General features: G+C 37.0%; 1 long non-coding RNA gene across 1 annotated transcript in view; it reads left to right on the top strand.

Annotated features, from left to right (window-relative positions):
• Window positions 1–17909, top strand: part of LOC140531619 (uncharacterized) — a 108854-nt gene extending 90945 nt beyond the window's left edge. Inside the window, exon 5 of the long non-coding RNA XR_011976387.1 lies at window positions 15803–17909. This is a non-coding gene — a long non-coding RNA (uncharacterized lncRNA). The remainder of the gene's footprint in view (window positions 1–15802) is intronic.
• The last annotated feature ends 622 nt before the right edge of the window (window positions 17910–18531 follow it).

Genomic DNA, 18531 nt, shown 5'->3' with positions numbered 1-18531 from the left:
TACTTTCTTTCTCTTTCTATTTTTAATCTTTTTTCACTGAGTGACTTACATGGAAATGTGTTTTGCGTGACTGAACATTTATAACCTATGTCAAATTGCTTGTCTTTTCAATAAGTAGGGGGAGGAGAGGGAGGGAAAAAATGCGAAACTCAAAATTTGAAAAAAAAGGGAATGTTAAAATTGTTTTTACATATAACTGGATAGAAACAAAATGTTAAATAAAATATTTAAACATGAGAAAAAAAAGATAGGCATAGGTACATTTCCGAACAGTCTTCAGTGATCTCTGGGGAGGAATGACCATTGTCTTTAACTTGCTTCACCAGTGCAATAGAGAAAACAGTCTTAAAGCAGTCAATGTGGCATGATCCTATTCGGTGTAACATGTATGTGTGAAAATAACAATCATACCCAAATAGAAAATTTTCAGATTAACATTTCACCAAATTTCCATGAGATAGGTATCTGCTTAGTACTCAATAAGTGCCTGACTTGGTACTCAAATGGACTTCATTGACCAAAAAGCAAAGGGGTAAAGAAAATCCACTTCCTGACTCTGAAGGAAACCTGGTTCTTACAGAGCTTCCCTGACTAGAATTTTCCAAGTGATTAAAGATCTGGGATCGACTAGAATTCATCTCCTTGCTCTCAGGATAATGCATCAAACTGACTTGGCTTGGTACCTACCATCTGCTCTGAGACCTGAGGAGGATAGTTTGTGTATTTCAACTTCTTCCTGTTCTATTAGAGCCTATATTACCCCTTCTTTTTAACCTGATGCCATATGACTGCTAAGAGACAGACCTTGGTCCTTGGCCTTTTTGTTTATTTGTTTGTTTCCATTCTAAGCTCCAAGAGTAGTGTCTGAACATGGAAAAGCAAGCCATGGGAATCATGAAATTAGAATCAGAATCAGAATTCAGTCTGGGTTTGCAGCGATAGAAGCATCTATTCCCAAGGAGCACTCTTCAATAATGACCTTTGGGATCCCATCCCAGTGTAAGGATTTGCCCCACAGTCATGTTGTTCTGGAACATATTTGGTGGAACTAATGTCACTTGGCATCTGAGGTATGGTTTGTGTATATTTTCTTCAGTGACTGAATTGTTATAGCAGAAAGAATGCCTCAGAAGTATTACGAGAAAGATCTGTGATTTTGTTCTTGCAATATCTTTAAAGCAAATACAACTTTGTCCAAGTAATCCAGTGTTAAATGGTTAAGTAGAACTTGACTGTTAGACACTAGCCCCTAACAAATAGGTAGAGCACAACTGGTGGGTGTTAGAGTCAATGGAAGGAAAAAGAGACTTCCTAAAACTCCCTTGGGATACTTAAGAAGCTAGAAGGAGGGATACAGCTTGCTTGGCCCTGAGAATGTGAGACCAGAGCACACATGCCACAGTGATATTCAGTGCAGTATGTTAGGGATCTGTGCTTAGTTCTGTATTTTTAAAATCTTTTTATCACTAACTTGTGTAAGACACAGACAACATCTTTACTCCCAAATTTGTGGATGACCCAAAATTGAAAGGGATAGCTAACATACTGAGTGCTATTCAGGATGCAAAAAGATCTTGACAGGTTGGAACATTGGGCTGAATCTAATAAGATGAATTTCATAGGAATAAATTTAGTCTTTTCGGCTCAAATATCTTCTTCACAGATATGAGATATGGGAACCATGGCTAGATAGCAGCTTGATTGAAAAAAAAATTGTTCGTTCTACTGGACTGAAAGTACATTATAATTCAAAAAGGCCCTATGGAAGTCAAGAAAGCTAATTTCATCTCAGGCTATATTAAGAGAGTCCTAGTGCCTAGGATTAGGGAAGTGCCAATCTACTAAATTTTGCCCTGTCGGACCACGTCTACAATACTGTTTTCAATTTCACATGTCACATTTCAGGAGAGGTCTTGATAATCTGGTGTAATGGTAATTTAAATGGAAAATCTTTCATGCTCATTAATAGGCCCATGTAACCTGCCTGGGTCACATGGAAGCCTGAGTTATATGAGTCTGAATCATATGGTGCCTGTGGTGGGAGGAATTTGCTGAATGGGTGAAGCAGGAAGAAGCAGAGCTAGAATACAGCTGAGAGGAAGTCAGTTTTGAGAGCAGTCTGAGCTAGGAAAGATATAGACAACTGGCTAGTGTGAATGAAAGAGCTTGTTCATGATTTTGTTTAAGTGAGCCTGCTTGTGATTTGTGTAATGGAGCTGGTTTGTAGGAAGTCTAGCAGAGGGAAGGCTTAGGGATGGTGTTATTCTCTGCATTGTTATTGTATATAGACTTATGATGGATTTGGCTTTCTGGTATCTGAATAAATGTTTTGGTTCTGTCTTCATGTCAAGAGTCTGTGGTATTTCACGATTCAAAATTTTGCCAGGAATTCATGGCCACCATAGGTGCTCTGAATATCTCATTGGGATAGCATCCAGAACTGGGCAGTAGACTGGTGAGGATTATCAGTTCAGAAACATTCAACCTTCCCATCTGGGGAGGGAGGTACAGCCTGGAGAACACTGGGGGGAAAGGATGTATTGTTTTCTTTAAAATTTCAAGGATTACCATGTGGAAGAAGAAATAGGCCAGTTCTGCTTGGAACTTGAAAGAGACAAATATTTAATCTGGCATAAGGAAAAACTTCCTAGCTGTTAGAGCAACCCCAACATGGAATGGACTGGCTTAGGAACTGGTGACTTCCCTTACTCTAAGTCTTCCAGCATAGGGTAGTTGAGCAAGGAATGCAAGAGATTTTTGTTCACCTATAGGTTGGTTTACACAGCCTCTGAGGTCCCTCCCAATTCTGAGATTCCAATTGATTTTGTGTGAATCAGTCCATTGATCTTCCTGCAAGTCTCAAGTAACATCTTACCTTTTAAAAGAACCCTTTCCATTTTGCCCTTAATGTTAGGATTCCATCTGAGATTACCTCTGATCTGGCTAGTAAACATCCTGGTTATACACAGCTATTTACACATTGTTTATCTCATTTGCATGTGAATCCCTGGATTTCAGGAATTTAAAAAAAAATATTTCATATCAACAGTACAGGTTCTGGAAAACAGTAAGTGCTTAAGAAATGCTTGTTAAGAGAGCAGAGCCAAGATGGTGGAGTAGAAGGATGGACCTGCTCTACCTCTCCCCCCATAACCCATAAAATACCTATAAAAATGACTCTAAGCAAATACTAGAGCTGCAGAAGCCACAAAATAAGAGTGAAACAGATTTCCAGTTCAAGACAGCCTAGAGGCTGGCAGGAAAGGTCTATTGCATCAGGCTAGTAGTGGAGCATGGCCCAGCATGGATCATGTAGCATGAACAGGACTGGAGCAGGCTTCAGGGTCCACAATCATGGGAAGCAGCTGCAGTTACCAGATTTCTCAACCCACAAATTCCAAAGACAGCTTCAAAGGTCAGTAAGAAACCTCTTTTACCTAAGTGAGAGGGCAATATGATCTGGCCCCAGCCCCAGGGCAGCAGCAGTGTCCACTTTTGGAGCCCTCGAACTAAAGACCCTAGGAGAATAGAGGAGCTGATCTGGGTCCCAGTTCTCAGTGGAGGCCCTGGGATGAGGAGGAGCACTGGTGTGGTGGAGCTGGTGTTGGCTGTGGAGAGGGAATCTTACTCTCACTTCTAGGGCAGAAAAAAGTGTTTGTGGTTGCTCACAGACCAGAGCTCAGGCCAGGAGAAGAGTAATTTCCTCTGCCTGAATTGTGCCACCTTGGAGGAACTGAGAACTTATAGGTCCCTAGAGTGTATCCTCCACTTGAAAAAGGACTCAAAAGTCAAGTAACTCACTGGGAAAATGCCCCCAAAGGGAAAAAAATAAGATTATAGAAGGTTATTTTCTTGGTGAAAAGGTATTTTCTTCCATCCTTTTGAATGAGGAATAACAAAGCATACCATCAGAGGAAGACATCAATCGAGGCTTTTACATCCAAAATCTTGAAAAAATTTTGCAGTGGTCTCAGACCATGGAAGAGTTCAAAAAGGATTTTGAAAATCAAGTAAAAGAGGTGGAGGAAAAATTGGGAAAAGAAATGAGAGCAATGCAAGAAAATCATGAAAAGCTAGTCAATAGCTTGCTAAAGGAGGTCCAAAAAATGTTGAAGAAAATAACCCCTTTAAAAATAGGCTAACCCAAATGACAAAAAGAAGCCCAAAAAAACAATGAGGAGAAGAATGCTCTAAAAAGTAGAACTGGTCAAATGGAAAAGGAGGTTCAAAAGCTCGCTGAAGAAAATAGTTCTTTAAAAATTAGAATGAAGCAATTGGAAGCTAATGACTTTATGAGAAATCAAGAAATTATGAAACAAAACCAAAAGAATGAAAAAAAAGAAGACAATGTGAAATGTCTCACAGAAAAAACAACTGATTTGGAAAATAGATCCAGGAGAGATAATTTAAAAATTATTGGTCTACCTGAAAACCATGATCAAAAAAAGAGCCTTTTCATCATCTTCCAAAAAATTATCAAGGAAAATTGCCTTAACATTCCAGAACCAGAGGGTAAAATAGAAATGGAAAGAGCTCACTGATCACCTCCTGAAAAATATCACCAAAGGAAAACTCCTAGAAACATTATAGCCAAATTCCAGAGTTCCCAAGTCAAGGAGAAAATATTACAAGCAGGCAGAAAGAAACAATTCAAGTATTGTGGAAATACAACCAGGATAACACAGGATTTAGCGGCTTCTATAGTAAGGGATTGAAGGTCTTGGAATATGATATTCCAGAGGCCAAAGGAGATAGGATTAAAACCAAGAGTCACCTACCCAGAAAAAGTGAGCATAATACTTCAGGGGAAAAATGAAATTTCAATGAAATAGAAGACTTCCAAGCATTCTTTTTGAAAAGAGTAGAGCTGAATATAAAACTTGATTTTCAAATAGAAGAATCAAGAGAAACATGTAAAGGCAAACAGGGAAGAGAAGCCTTAAGAAATTCATTAAAGTTGAACTGTTTACATTCCTACATGGAAAGAGGATATTTGTAACTCATGAGACCTTTCTCAGCATTAGGATAGTTGGAGAATGTATATATATGTGTGTGTGTGTGTGTGTGTGTGTGTGTGTGTGTAGGTGTGTATGGATATGTATGTATGTGTACATTATAAATGTGTAGGCATGTATATGTACATGGGTGTATGTGCGTATGTATATAGATAGAGGGGTAGAGAGATAGAGTGATAGATGATAGATAGATAGATAGATAGACAGATAGATAGATAGATAGATGGACAGACAGACAGACAGAGGGCACAGGGTGAGCTGAATAGGAAGGGAGAATACTAAAAAAATTTTTACTGTTGAATGGAATGTACTAGGAGTATGAGAAAGGTAGAATGTAGCAAATCATCTCATATAAAAGAGGGAAGAAAGAACTTTTACAGTGGAGGGGAAGAGGAAGAGATGAAAGGAAATAATTGAGCCTTACTCTCATGGGATTTGGCTTAAGGAGGGAATAACATAAACTCAATTGGATATGAAAATCTCTTTTACCCTTCAGGAAAGCAAGGTGGAAGGGGATAGTAGAGGGAAGATAATAAAAGGGACAACAAATTGGGGAAAGGGGTAATTAGAAGCAAATATTATTGTGGGAGGACAAGTTAAGAAATAGAATGGAATAAATGGAGGGCAGGAAAGGACAGAGGAAAATGTGGTTAGTCTTTTACAACATAACTCTTATAGAAGTGCTTTGCATTGTTACACATGTATGACCTATATTGAATTACTCATTTTCTCCATGAGGATGGGTGGGGAGGGAGGGAGAGAATATAGAACTGAAAGCTTTAAGAATGAGTGTTCAAAGTTATTTTAGCATGCAACTGGAAATTAACATACACAGGCAATGGAGTATAGAAATCTATTTTGCCCTTCCGGAAAATAGAGAGGAAGTGGGATGGAACAAGGATGGGTAATAGAAGAGAGGACAGACTGGAGAAAGGGATGAATGAGGTGCATGTTGTCCTGGGTTGCAGGTGGAAATAGATGGGAAGAAAATTTTGAATTCAAATTCTTGTGAAATGTTAAGAACTGAAAAATAAATAAATAAATAATATATATATATATATTTAGAGTTTAGAAATGCTTGTTAACATACTGATTGACTTTTGACAGTCCAAGGGTATTTCTGTTAGGCAGTTTGATGGTGCAGTTGATAGAGTATCAGACCTGGAGTCAGGAAGACTCATTTTCCTCTAGCTGTGTGACCCTGATCAAGTCACTTAATCCTATTTGTTTCAGTTTCCTCATCTATATAATGAACTGGAGAAGGGAATGGCCAACTTCTCTACCTTTGCCAAGAGAACCCCAAATGGGGTCACAAAGAGTCCAATATGATTGAAACAACTCAACAAAGTTTCTGTAGTTTATGATACTTTTCTCTTTAAAAAAGTTATCTTAGCATCTAAATATTTGAAACTGTCCTTGAAGACTTTTATTGTCATATCAGGGACCTGGAAGATTTGGAAATCATGATAAATATAAGACAGAGTGTCAAACTATTGACAAAGTACATAGGTTTGCATGCAATAGAATCATAGAACTAGAAATAGAAGATATAATAGAAGACATATAGTCTGTTTTCCTCATTTTACAGCTGAGAAAATGGAGGCAAAGGGAAGTTAAGTGACTTGCTCCAGGTCACATAAATAATAAGCCTCAGAGGTGAAACTTGAATTCAGGTCCTCTGACCAAAAATCCAGGTCTCTCTCAGCTGGGCCACATCATCCTTACGAATATGGAAGTTATATGCACTCTACAATATATTGTATACTAAAGTAATATATGGAGGCCATTTGAAGTATATAGTATATTATATTTTGAGAGACTGTATCAAGCACACATTACATGAGCTGCACCAGTGGATTGGTGGCTACAAAGGTATCTTCCTCCATTATTCTTGGAACATATAAGTCAATTTTGTGACTGGCTATTATAATGATGATTTAAATGGGAAGATCTTTCTCATTCATTAACAGGCCCATGTGACCTCCTTAAATCACATTGAAGCCTAAGTCACATGTGGTAGGAAGAGCTTGCTGAAGGGGTGGAACAAGAAGGGTTGAGCAGAACTGAGAGGAAGTTGGTCAGGCTAATCAGAGCTGGGAAGGACAAAGGCAAGCAGGCACAACTAGGTTATTGAGTGTTTGTTTGTGGGAAGGCCCTAGTAAGAGTTGGGGCAGGGAGAAGTTTGGAAATATCATTGTCCCCAGCAGTGCTAATGTGTATTAACTTCTTGGTTACTATGATGGATTTGTTTTCTGGTGTTGGGATTTGGCTTTATGGTGTCTGAATAAATGTTTTTCTTCTGTCTTCTATATGAAGAGTCTGTTATATTTTGTGATCCAGAATTATATTGGCATATTCACAGTTGCCCTCAGTGGTGTGAATATTTCCTTGGCAATACATTTGGTGTCATGAGCAGGATCATAGGGTATAAAATCTCTATTTGGAAGCAGAAAGCAGTTAGAGGAAGAAATGGATGTCCCAGGATGGGAGAATTTACAAATTCCTCGCTAGCAAAGAAATGGGCTAAAAGCACAGGACCCTGTGAAAGCTGAGAAGTGAGGTTACAAGAAGGGGAATCTAGAGACTTCAAAAAGTGTTTGCAAGGAATGCCAATGAGATGGCAGGGGTGTGTAGGAAAGGATGAATTTTATTAACAGGTTACTGTTAATGCAAAAGCAGAGACAAGCTGCTAAAGGAAAAAATTCACATGGAAAAAGAGTTAGGTAGTTTGCATGGGAAATTCTCAACCTTCGGTCACTCCTTTAAAAGAGCAAGCTGAGGGGTCTCAGGTGGAAGAAAAGGCTGTTCATTTAGCTAAGAAGAAGTGGAAGACTGGCAAAAGAAGTATGTGTACAACCTTTGTACAGAATGAGCCTGGTTGTCATGATGATGACTGCCAGGAGAGTGTGTGGATGGAAAATGTAATCAAGTCAGAGCAAGGAAATGAAACAATGTTTTAGGCCAATGCTCACTCCATACTAAGGCAAAATAGGAAAACCAATCAGAGAACACAGGGTTTAGAGAGATAATTGAGGACTTTACTCAGCAGGAGATCACAGATATTTTGAGTTGGTTCACCCAAAGGGTGGGATTATCTTTAATATCTTGAATGGTGAGAATCAGTGATGGAGGGGCTGGAGAAGTATCAATAGATGGTTGGATTGCTTGAAATTTATAGGTATCAGTCAGAATCCTTTTGTATTTCAAACCTTCAGAGATTACAATATGCAAGGAAATAATAACATGACTGCTCTGTTAGCTTTGGCTGCAGAAGGATGCAGTAAGCAATATCCTACTGATTCTATGTGGCCTAGTGGAGATAAAACCTGGTATTCACTTAGGGACTGTATAAGAAAGTTAAAAGTGGATGTAATGGATCCTGCCATAATGATCAGAAATGCAGATGAATACTATGATACCCCCTTTGCAGTTTGCCATAGGAATATAATAGTGAAATGGCTCCTCCTGCTTACAAGCACCTAGTTTTAACTCTAATAATTGCAGAAGAGTAAATATCTAGTGAATTCAAAGTCAAAATAGATTGACAAGGAAAGAATTGTTTACTGCTCTATTGAGGGTAGGGATAGATTTTGAAAGCATAGATGGTATTCCAACTAATGAACTATACAGAATATACTAAGAAGAGAGGCTTGATACTAGATAAAATAGAGAAGAACTGCCCCTACAGATCCTCCTGAACCATGGTATCCAAGTTTGTCACACCTTCAGGGAGAATAAGCAATTGGCTGAGCCCCAGCTCAGATTAAAGAAATACACAGATGGGATTACAGATCCCATATCAATTGGATCATATGTTGGAAAAACATCATATACTATAACTAGGGAATTAATAGATATGGAATTGGAGGCCTCCCTTATATATGGAAACCCTGATCCGTTTAAACATGGAACTGCTATTGTCATCACAGGACTGGGAGGGGCTGAAATATCAGACAGACAAGTCAAACTAATGATGAAAATTGGACAATTACCTAAGAAAGAATATACCATTCTGATTGTGCCCATTCCTGAATACATCATTGGAATAGATATATTGAGAGGTATGGCTTTAAATTTACCTGAGGGGAGATACCAATTTGCAGTAAGGACGACAGGAATTAATACAGTTTTACTGGGTAAAATAAAAATGAGCCCAATCATTTTACTTGAACCTTCTAAAGTAATGACTTTAAAGCAGTATCATGTGCCAGGTGGGCAAGATGAAATTACCAATTTTATAAAGGAATATGTTAAGGCAGGAATGTTAATCCCTACTACCACTCCATGAAATAATCCTATCTGACTGATATGAAAGTCGGATAGGATATGGAGGCTGACAGTGAATCATAGACAATTGAATAAAGTGACTCCTCCCTTGTATGCTTCTGTTTCAGATACTGTTACCTTAATAGAAAAGATCCAGAAATATGATGGGACTTGGTATGCAGTTATTGATTTAGCCAATGCTTTCTTTGCTATCTGAATAGATTCTAAACAAGGAACCGATTTGCTTTCACTGGGCAGGGCTGACAACATACTTTAATACTCTTACCATAAGTATATCTGTATAGACCCACTATTTGTCATAGGATTGTGGCTTAGCATTTCAATGAATTAGAGCTACCTGGTGTACAGCTTATTCACTACATAGATGATTTTATGATACAGGGAAAAAATGTAAAAGAAGTGGAAAAGAGTTTCACCCTTTTAATTGAGCACATGAAAAGCAAAGGGTGGGAAATTAGCCCTGCAAAGATTCAAAGATCAGCTCAAACTACAAAATTTTGGGGTATACAATGGAATCAGAGGCTATGAGAGATTTTCCCATAAGTCAGACCAAAGATTCAGGATTTTCCTATCTCCACCAATAGGAAAGAGATCCAAAAGTTTATAGGGTTATTTGGATATTGACCATATCACATACTGCATCTAGGATAAATTTTGAAACCTTTATATAAAATTACTTGGAAAAAATATGAATTTGATTGGGTCCTTGAACAGAGTAAAGTTTTTGAAGAAGCAAAGGCCAGTATACAATTGACCTGAGATTTATGGCCTATACAAAGTGGTCCAGTGGAATTATAAGTGACTATACAGGATGGATGTGCAAACTGGAGTTTATACCAAAAACAACAAAGTCAAAATGTACCCTTAGGATTTTAGTCTAGGAAACTCCCTTCATCTAGAATTCAATATATCCCTTTTGAAAAGCAGTCGTTAGCTACATGTTGGGCTTTGGTAAAGACTGAACAACTGACTTTGGGCCATGAGGTAATAATAACGCCTGGAATTCCAATTGTGATGTCAATAATGAGTACCCCAGCTTCTCACAGAATTGGACATATTCAAGAGGCTAGCATAATTAAATGGAAATGGTATATTCAAAATAGATCTAAAGTGGGGAAAAGTGGAGTTTCTGCTTTACATGAATCTATAGAAAGCATAGATATTGAGGGAAAGGATACACCCCCTGAAGCAAAGTAATGATCCTGTCCTTGGTAAAATGGAATGAGGGATACGATGGACTGACTGAAGAACAAAAGAGATATTTATTTCTTACTGATGGGACAGCAAAATAATTGGGCCACAAAAGACATTGGAAAGCAGTAGCTTATAACCCATGTACCAGGTTGACTTTTGGAAAGTACTGGGATAGGTGGAAGTAGTCGACATCTTGAACTTATGGAACTACACCAAGCTATCAAAACAGAGCAAGTGTCATATATTCACTGATTCATGGGTGGTACCTGATGGATTAGCTCCATGGATGCTCAAGTGGAAAAATCAAAATTAGGAAATTCATGGCAACCAAGTGTGGGAAAAAGAATTATGGGAAGATATATGGGACATGTCTCTGGTTACTAATTTGTCAATTTTTCATGTAGATGCTCATGTGGCCCTCACCACGCTAGAACGTGAGTACAATGCACACGATGATTGATTAGCAAAGATTGCTACTTGACATATCATCCCTACTCTGACATCAACTGATAATCTTGTACTCACAAATTGGACCCATCAAACAGTCAGTCATTTAGGGGTCCAGGCCACACACTAGAAGGCAAAAGACCGAGGTGTCAGTATCTCTTATTCATTGTTAAAAGAAGTAGCAGAGAAATGTTTTATATGTCAGTTGGAAAAGGAACTAACTGTTCCTCAGGTAGTAACTGGAGAATTAGCAAAAGCAAAAGTACTGGCCCAAATTTGGCAAATAGATTGTATTGGACCCTTACCCCAATATAAAGGATGCAGATTTACAAGTACTTGTGTTGATACCTATTCAGGTGTACTTGTGGCTTGTTCCTACAAGAATGTGACCTAGAAAAATACCTGTAAATAGGTATTGTAAGTTGTGGAACCCCAAGGCAGATTCAGAGTGACAATGGGTCACATTGCCTCATGTAGTCTACTGTGAATGAGGCTATGATAGTGGGTTCATTTGGAGCTTTCTGAACGGATGGAACAGGAAGGGTAGAGCAGAACTGAGGGGCCATTGGTCAGGCCAGTTAGAGCAGGAAAGGACATAGGCAAGCAGGCACAGCTATGCTTGTGAGTGTTTGTTTGCGGGAAGGCCCCAGACTTAGAAATGCCTTTGTTCCCAGCAGAGCTAATGTGCATTGACTTTCTGGTGTTGGGATTTGGCTTTCTGGTATCTGAAGAAATATTTTTCATCTGTCTTCCATATGGACAGTCTGTTATCCTTTGTGGTTCCCAATCTATGTTGGCATATTCATAGTTGCCCTCTGTGATATGAATATTGCCTAGGTGATACAGCTATATAGTCTTGAAACTACAATAGTAACTAGCTAGTTAAATGTATCTTAACCTTTAATAACCTAGGATTTACTAGTTTGTCATCCTAATCCTAAATGTATAGATTGCCCAAAGTTTACTATTGCTGCATCTTGCCCCTAAAAAAGTTGGACTTTGTGAATGGCCTCCTTTTCCACTTGCATGATACTAAGGTCAAAAGGGAACAGCTTACTGCCATTATGTGCTAGCACCTAGTGTTGGGTTTAGGGAGATAATCCTGTATGTTTATATGGCAATACTCCAGATCTACCAAAATTGTTATCCTCTTTACACTTAAGTATCTGCTAGTATTATTGTCTGCTCTTTCAGAAGCATGTCTTGTCTTCCCAATTAAATCATGAGTTCCTTAAGGGCAGGGATCATGTTTTCTTCTATTTCTATGGAATCTATTATGATTAGGATAGTGCTGATACATAGTAAGTATTCAATAAACACTCATTTATTGATTGAAGAACAGTGTATTCTGAATTCAAAGAAGTGGTGCAAGGAGATAGATGATCTTGTAAGAAGCTGATCCTTTTCAAGGTCAAATGACATAATGTTGTTATTGTTCATCCTTTGTTTTTGAAGAGGACCAGTGATAAAATAGGTAATGTCTTGATTTGCTTGTTAATTGGATTTAAGTGAGGCAGAGTTGTGGAAAATCATCAGCCTCACTGTCTCTTCCTAGCTGGTCTAGTAGCAGGGTAAAAGTCAAGATGACTGGCAATGATCCAAGATGCAGTGGATGACCTGGGCATCTTTGATGTCTGACTAAATTCTAAGTGCTCCACAGTGCCTGCTTCAGCCTCTTTCATGGCCATTAGAACAAATTATACTCCTCTGCCTATTCTGTTGGAGGGAATCTTCACATGCTTGAGAAAGACTCAGATGTAGCTGATTTAATAATCATAAATAATTCTCTCTATAATACTAAATTGGGAGCTTTGTGTGTACATTTTCTCATTTTCTTGGATATATCCAGGTTGCAGGGTCAGACAAATGCTCTCTGAGCAAATATATCTATTGAATGGACTTATGGGATAATGTATTATTGTTTATGAAAGACCAACTGTAAGTAAATTATTCTGATTTCAAGTAGATATTTCCTTCTGATAGTATATTTAAATTTTTATGATTGTCTTCTTATTTTCATATTAGAACTTTACTAGCTCCAATCTCTATTACACTCTAAGGTTACAAAGCACTTCACTTATCCTTCTACTTTATTTTGCTCCACCCCATTCTATTCTACAGACCTTCAAGATAGGCAGTGAAACATCATTACCTCTATTTTTCACATGTGAAAACTGAGGTTTAATTGTTATTTGCCTAAATTCACAGAGCTAGTCAAAACTAAGATTTCAATCCATACGTATTGACTTTTGTCTGACTATACATATCAGTATATTTAGGTATTTTACTATTCAGCCTTTTGAACCATTGCAAGTGTATCGGTCACCTAATTTGATGAATTAATTTAAAATTGTTCTAAAACTTCTTTTCTTTGTTAATATTCTTTGTTTGCTTCCCATGTCCTTTCACTGATATATCTATAAAAGTATTTGTCTTTAAAACTGTGAATAGTTTTATTAAATAGTTTTATTAAAAAGAACAATAGCTTATTTTTAGTGAGATGCCATGAGTCTATAATTACTCAAGAATTACCTTCTTTTCCCTTTTAAAACATCTTTGGTATCTACTTATATTTAGAACACTATCTTGATAGCCAGGTGTAGCTGGAGCTATAATAGCATTCCCTAAAATTGGCCATATCTACAGAAGAGATGAGGGAGAATGGGAAAGAGTTGCTTGTAATGATTGACCTAAATCAATCAATCAGTAAGCATATATTAAATATCTATTATATCCCAGGTCCATTGGAAATGCAGAAAGAAAATGAAATAGCCCATGGCTTAAAGGAGTTTATATTTTATTAATGGAAATCTGTAAGTACACAGAATCTATAAAATAAAAAAAAATGAGATAGTCTTTGGAGGGAGGGTGTTAGTAACTGGGGATCAGGAAAAGATTCATGTAAATAGTCATGCTTAAGTTAAATCTCGACATTAATAAGTGATTCTAAGAGGCAGAAACATGAAAGAGCAGTGTGCCATACCTGAGAGATGGCCAACGTTAAGGTACAAGGATAAAAGATGAATATTATGTCTGAATATCTGCAGAAAAGAAATTTGGTTAGAATGAAAAAAAGGGAGGGGGAGTAATGCATAATCAGGCTTGAAAGGAAGTTGGAGCCAAGATATGGACTTTAAATGTTACTATAGGAACCCCTGAAAGTTGTGTAGGGAAAAATTATTTTGACAGTTACATTGTAGATGAATTAGAGTAGTTGAGTCAGAGTTCAAAAAGCAGAGTACTGAAATAGATCAAGGGAGAGGTGATAAAGCCCTGAACTAAGATTGTGGCTGAATAGTGAGAAGGGGTCAGATGCCAGAAATGGTAGAAATGAAAAGATTTGACATCTCTTTGGCTATGCAGAGTGAGAAGGAATTAGAAGTCAAGGATTCTATGGAGACTGTGAAACTGGGAGACTGAAAGGATGATGATGCCTTAGATAGAAATAGGAAAGTTTAGAAGAGAGGTGATTTTGGGGAGAAATTTGATGAATTCTACATTGTATATGTTGAACTTGATATATCTATGGGACACAGTTTGAAATATCCAATAGGCAGTAGGTGTGGAATTGAAACACAGAAGAGAAACTGGGACTGGATATATAGGTCTGATATTGATTTGCATACAGATGCTTAATAATATCTTCATAGTCTTAACTAGATTAATACTACTCTTTCAAAGGAGAAATCATATTTGTAGATTAACTCTTCATTAGAAAACACCTCTGTTTTCTATTTATTTAAAGAAGGCCACCTGGTTGTACAAAGTGAAAATTTCCCTCTTTAGACTAAGTAAGACATATCTAGACAAAATTCAGACTTATGTCATCTATAGAGAAAATTTCACTAGAGTGCTACTACTGGTTATAATCAATGTATGCTTGCAATCAAGGTGAAGGTTGCATTTCATGATGCAAAATAGATCTAATGTGAAGTAGATGCATAAAATCTTTTGTGTAATAGATGTTCTTTGTAGCTTGGGTTATCTTTGAAATGGGATATGTATGCATGTTCTTGGTTGTGGCAGTAGGTAGAAGGGATACACTGCACTATTATGATTTTTATGTAAGATAAAATGGTTTACCTGTGACTCACAATGTGACTCACTTGCTAAGTGTCCCCACTTAACTGTATTCCTGTGGAATTACATAACAAGGAAAGCAAGGTGCATTGAATTTAAAGTGTTAAGCATCTCTTCAGCTCCACAGAGAAATAGCTTTAAACAAGACAAGGATACATTCATTTATATTCCAAGGAAAGCTAGAATGATATCTTATAAATTATTAATTCTCTGAGTGGTTGTGTTCCACCCTGAGCTATTGTTTGGGTCATGCTGCATTTCAGGCTTCTTTCTTTATATGGAAAAGAAAAAAGATATGGAATATCTTCTCTCTTCCAAAATAAAACAACAACAACAAAATTAGTAATTTTAATGATGCTCTAAAATAATGAGTTAGTTTTTTACTCACAACCCAATTCTACAAGTTAATGTCCCTGGGTGCAAATGTGAATTTAGCTGATTTCTCCCCCAGCTCGTATTGAACTTGAAAACACTGAGTTCAAAATTTATTTTAGACTTGAAAAAAAGTAGCTCAAGGGGATTTAAAAAATTAATTTCTTTTAACAGAAAAATTCAAAGGCATCAACCACAGAGTCCTATTATGACACTAGAAAGTGAAGGGAGATTGAAAGGGAAAGGTATTAAGCTATCATTATTTGATTATGAAAACAATCTTATTTGGTAATTATATAGCACTATATTACAGATAGTAATTTTTTTCTATATTGAAGGTTGAAAGATTTAAATGAGAAATTCTCATGAATTGAAAATTATAATTTTATTTCTTTCCATTTTCCTAGGTTTTGATTAGACGTATGTTATGGGACAAGATATTATGGGAAGAATTGTCCTGGTTTGAAATTAATTAGAGGATGATAGAAATATTGCAAGGAAATCAGGTAAGGCCATAAAGTTCCAAACTCATTTCTTGGTTAAGGAGATTGAATAAATATTCCAGCTCTGAGTAGTTTGGTCCCTTGGAACCATTTATATATTGTTTGGTAGGAGGCCATAAAGGTTAGTACTGGGCTCTAATTTGCCACAAAAAGCTTGAGATTTTGTTTCTGGCAGATATGCATAAAAGTCTGTAATGTGGAATAAAGACAAAAAAAATAGTCTCATTACTGGTACCCAGTTCATTTTCCTGCCAATAAGGGAACATTATGGGATCTTTATCCTATCCCTTAAATATCGTCCTCACTTCTACTCTACTCGTTCTCTGCTTGGTTTGTTGAATGGTGTTCTTGAATGTTTCTTTTTTTTTTTAATTATTGATATGTTTTATTTTCATATTACCTTCCATTGTTGGACCTGGATCATCTCTTCTCTCAGTCTGATGTTCCACACACTGGATAGCTTGTAATACGAAAGAGTAGGAGGAGGTAACAGAAAGGAAGTGAGACTGAGACTTCTCCCAAGTTCCAAATGTCTATACATAGCTTTGATGAGTTCCTAATTTTATGAGTGAAGAAGGTGTTTGGTGACTGTAGAGGGTGATTTTACAAGTGGATCATTTGAAATTCTGAATTGGTAAACTCGTTTTCAATTGGATTTTGAGGTCCACACTTGTTTATTGCAAAATATGCTTTGAAGCTGCTAGATTAGGTTATTTATTGAGGCAGTTGGGTAATAGGGTAGAGAAGAACACCAGATCTGGAATCAAGGAGACCTGAGTTCAAATTCTGATTCAGACGCTTACTAGCTATGTGATCCAGGATAAATCTTTTAAACTTCTTCTGCCTCAGTTTCTTTATCTGTAAATGGTGATAATGGTAATGCTTTCCTCTTGGGGTTGGTGCAAGAACAAAATTAAATAATATTTGTAAAGTACTTTGAAAAACTCGAAGTACCCTATAAATGCTAACTATTGTATATTGTTACCTATTATTTTAAACCTAACCTACAATATTTTGGGACTAGGAATAGACAGTATTTTTGTTTTTTCAATCATTTCCTGGTCAAATTCATTTTTTATGTGCAAGAAGAGTGTTGTAGAAGAGGGAGTTCTGGGACAAAGCTGGAGAGAATTTCTGGAAAGAAATTTATTTTTCCCCCCAGTGCCAAAAGACTTGTTTAACATATGAGAAAATGTATTATGGGAATAAAGAGAAGATTCCTACTCATCTTATGATATTAGTGTCATGCATATTTGAAAATAACAAAAACACTGCCTGGCTTTTGTTAATGTTTATCTTTAAGTTGCATTGCCAGCACAAGGGAAGTAAGAATAAATTGTCTTCCTATTGTAAATGAATTTTTGATCTTTTAAAAGTGTGTTGAGAAGCCAGAGTTCTGCTTAACACATTTGTTGATTACTGAGGTGAAGAGATTAATGTTAATGCAGGTAGACACTATTAGGGACCAGGTGGAAAGCATTTGTTCTCTGATTCACAGGCTCTCTGTAGAATGATTTGAGCCTTACAGAAATTAGGATTATTAAAAAGAAAATAAAAGGGTAGAATCATGACTATAAATTAATGTAGCTTCCGACTTACCCTATTATTACCTCTCTTCCACCAAAATGTCACTTCATGAAAGTTTTCCAGTATTGAGAGTGTTAGAGGAAGGGTAGGCCTTTAATATTAAGAATCCTGTCGTGGATGCAAGAGGAATTTAGAGAGAAAACCAATGAATCCTTAGCCTATCTAATGAAGGTGTGGTCCAAGAACTGGGGGAGGAGCATTTAGGGTATTTGTCAATTACAGAATTTCATTGCTTAGGCAAACTTGCAGATGATTTGGTCTTGTAAATTCAGTCAAATTAGCTGAAACCTCCAAATGGAGATTATCTTTTGCTGTTTTTCCAGATGTATCAGATGGAAAGTTCTCCATACCATATCCCAAAAGATGAATTACCTCTATAGTCTAATAAAAATATATCAAATATATTCCACAATAAAATATATCAAAGGACAGGGTACAATGTTTAAAGAGATGGATTTAGTGGGTTGAATTTTTGCCCTCTCACCTTGATTCCCAACTCCTTGTGATTGGTCTGTTTTGTGCGTAATTAAATCATATCTTTTGTGTGGTTCTTCATCCAATGTTAGCCTTAGCTATTGGTCTTCAGGCTATTATGTAGTCCAGGGAAGAGCAATTGAAATTTGAGTGGGAGACTGGGGAGACTTCTACACTCAGTTGGGCAAATAGGGCTGTCTACGGTAAATCAGCATTTTTTTGTGGCAAATGAAATTTTTTGAAGTCACTCAATGGATAATGTTAATATTTAATTTTAAAAAAATCTTAAAAGGTGTCATGAGTGGAGGATTAGTGAATAGATCTTGTCATGCTAGTGTTACTACATACTCAGGGGTCTACTATTGCCTTGTTAGTGTTCAGAGTTAGTGTCATACAGTAGGTAGAACACTTAGCTTGGAGTCAGAAGACCTGAGTCTAAGTCTCAGATTTGCTACTAAATCCCTGAGTTGTCTGAGTACTTAATAGTAGGTACTTCAATTTTCTTATCTGGAAAATGAGTTGGTTAGATGATGCCTTGCAACTTGCACTTTCTTTGAAATCTTTGAAACCTT

Source organism: Notamacropus eugenii, chromosome 3, assembly GCF_028372415.1.
Source record: "Notamacropus eugenii isolate mMacEug1 chromosome 3, mMacEug1.pri_v2, whole genome shotgun sequence".
Classification (NCBI taxonomy): Eukaryota; Metazoa; Chordata; class Mammalia; order Diprotodontia; family Macropodidae; genus Notamacropus; species Notamacropus eugenii.
Note: the sequence above shows the minus strand (reverse complement) of the source record. Positions and strands in the feature narration are given on the sequence as shown.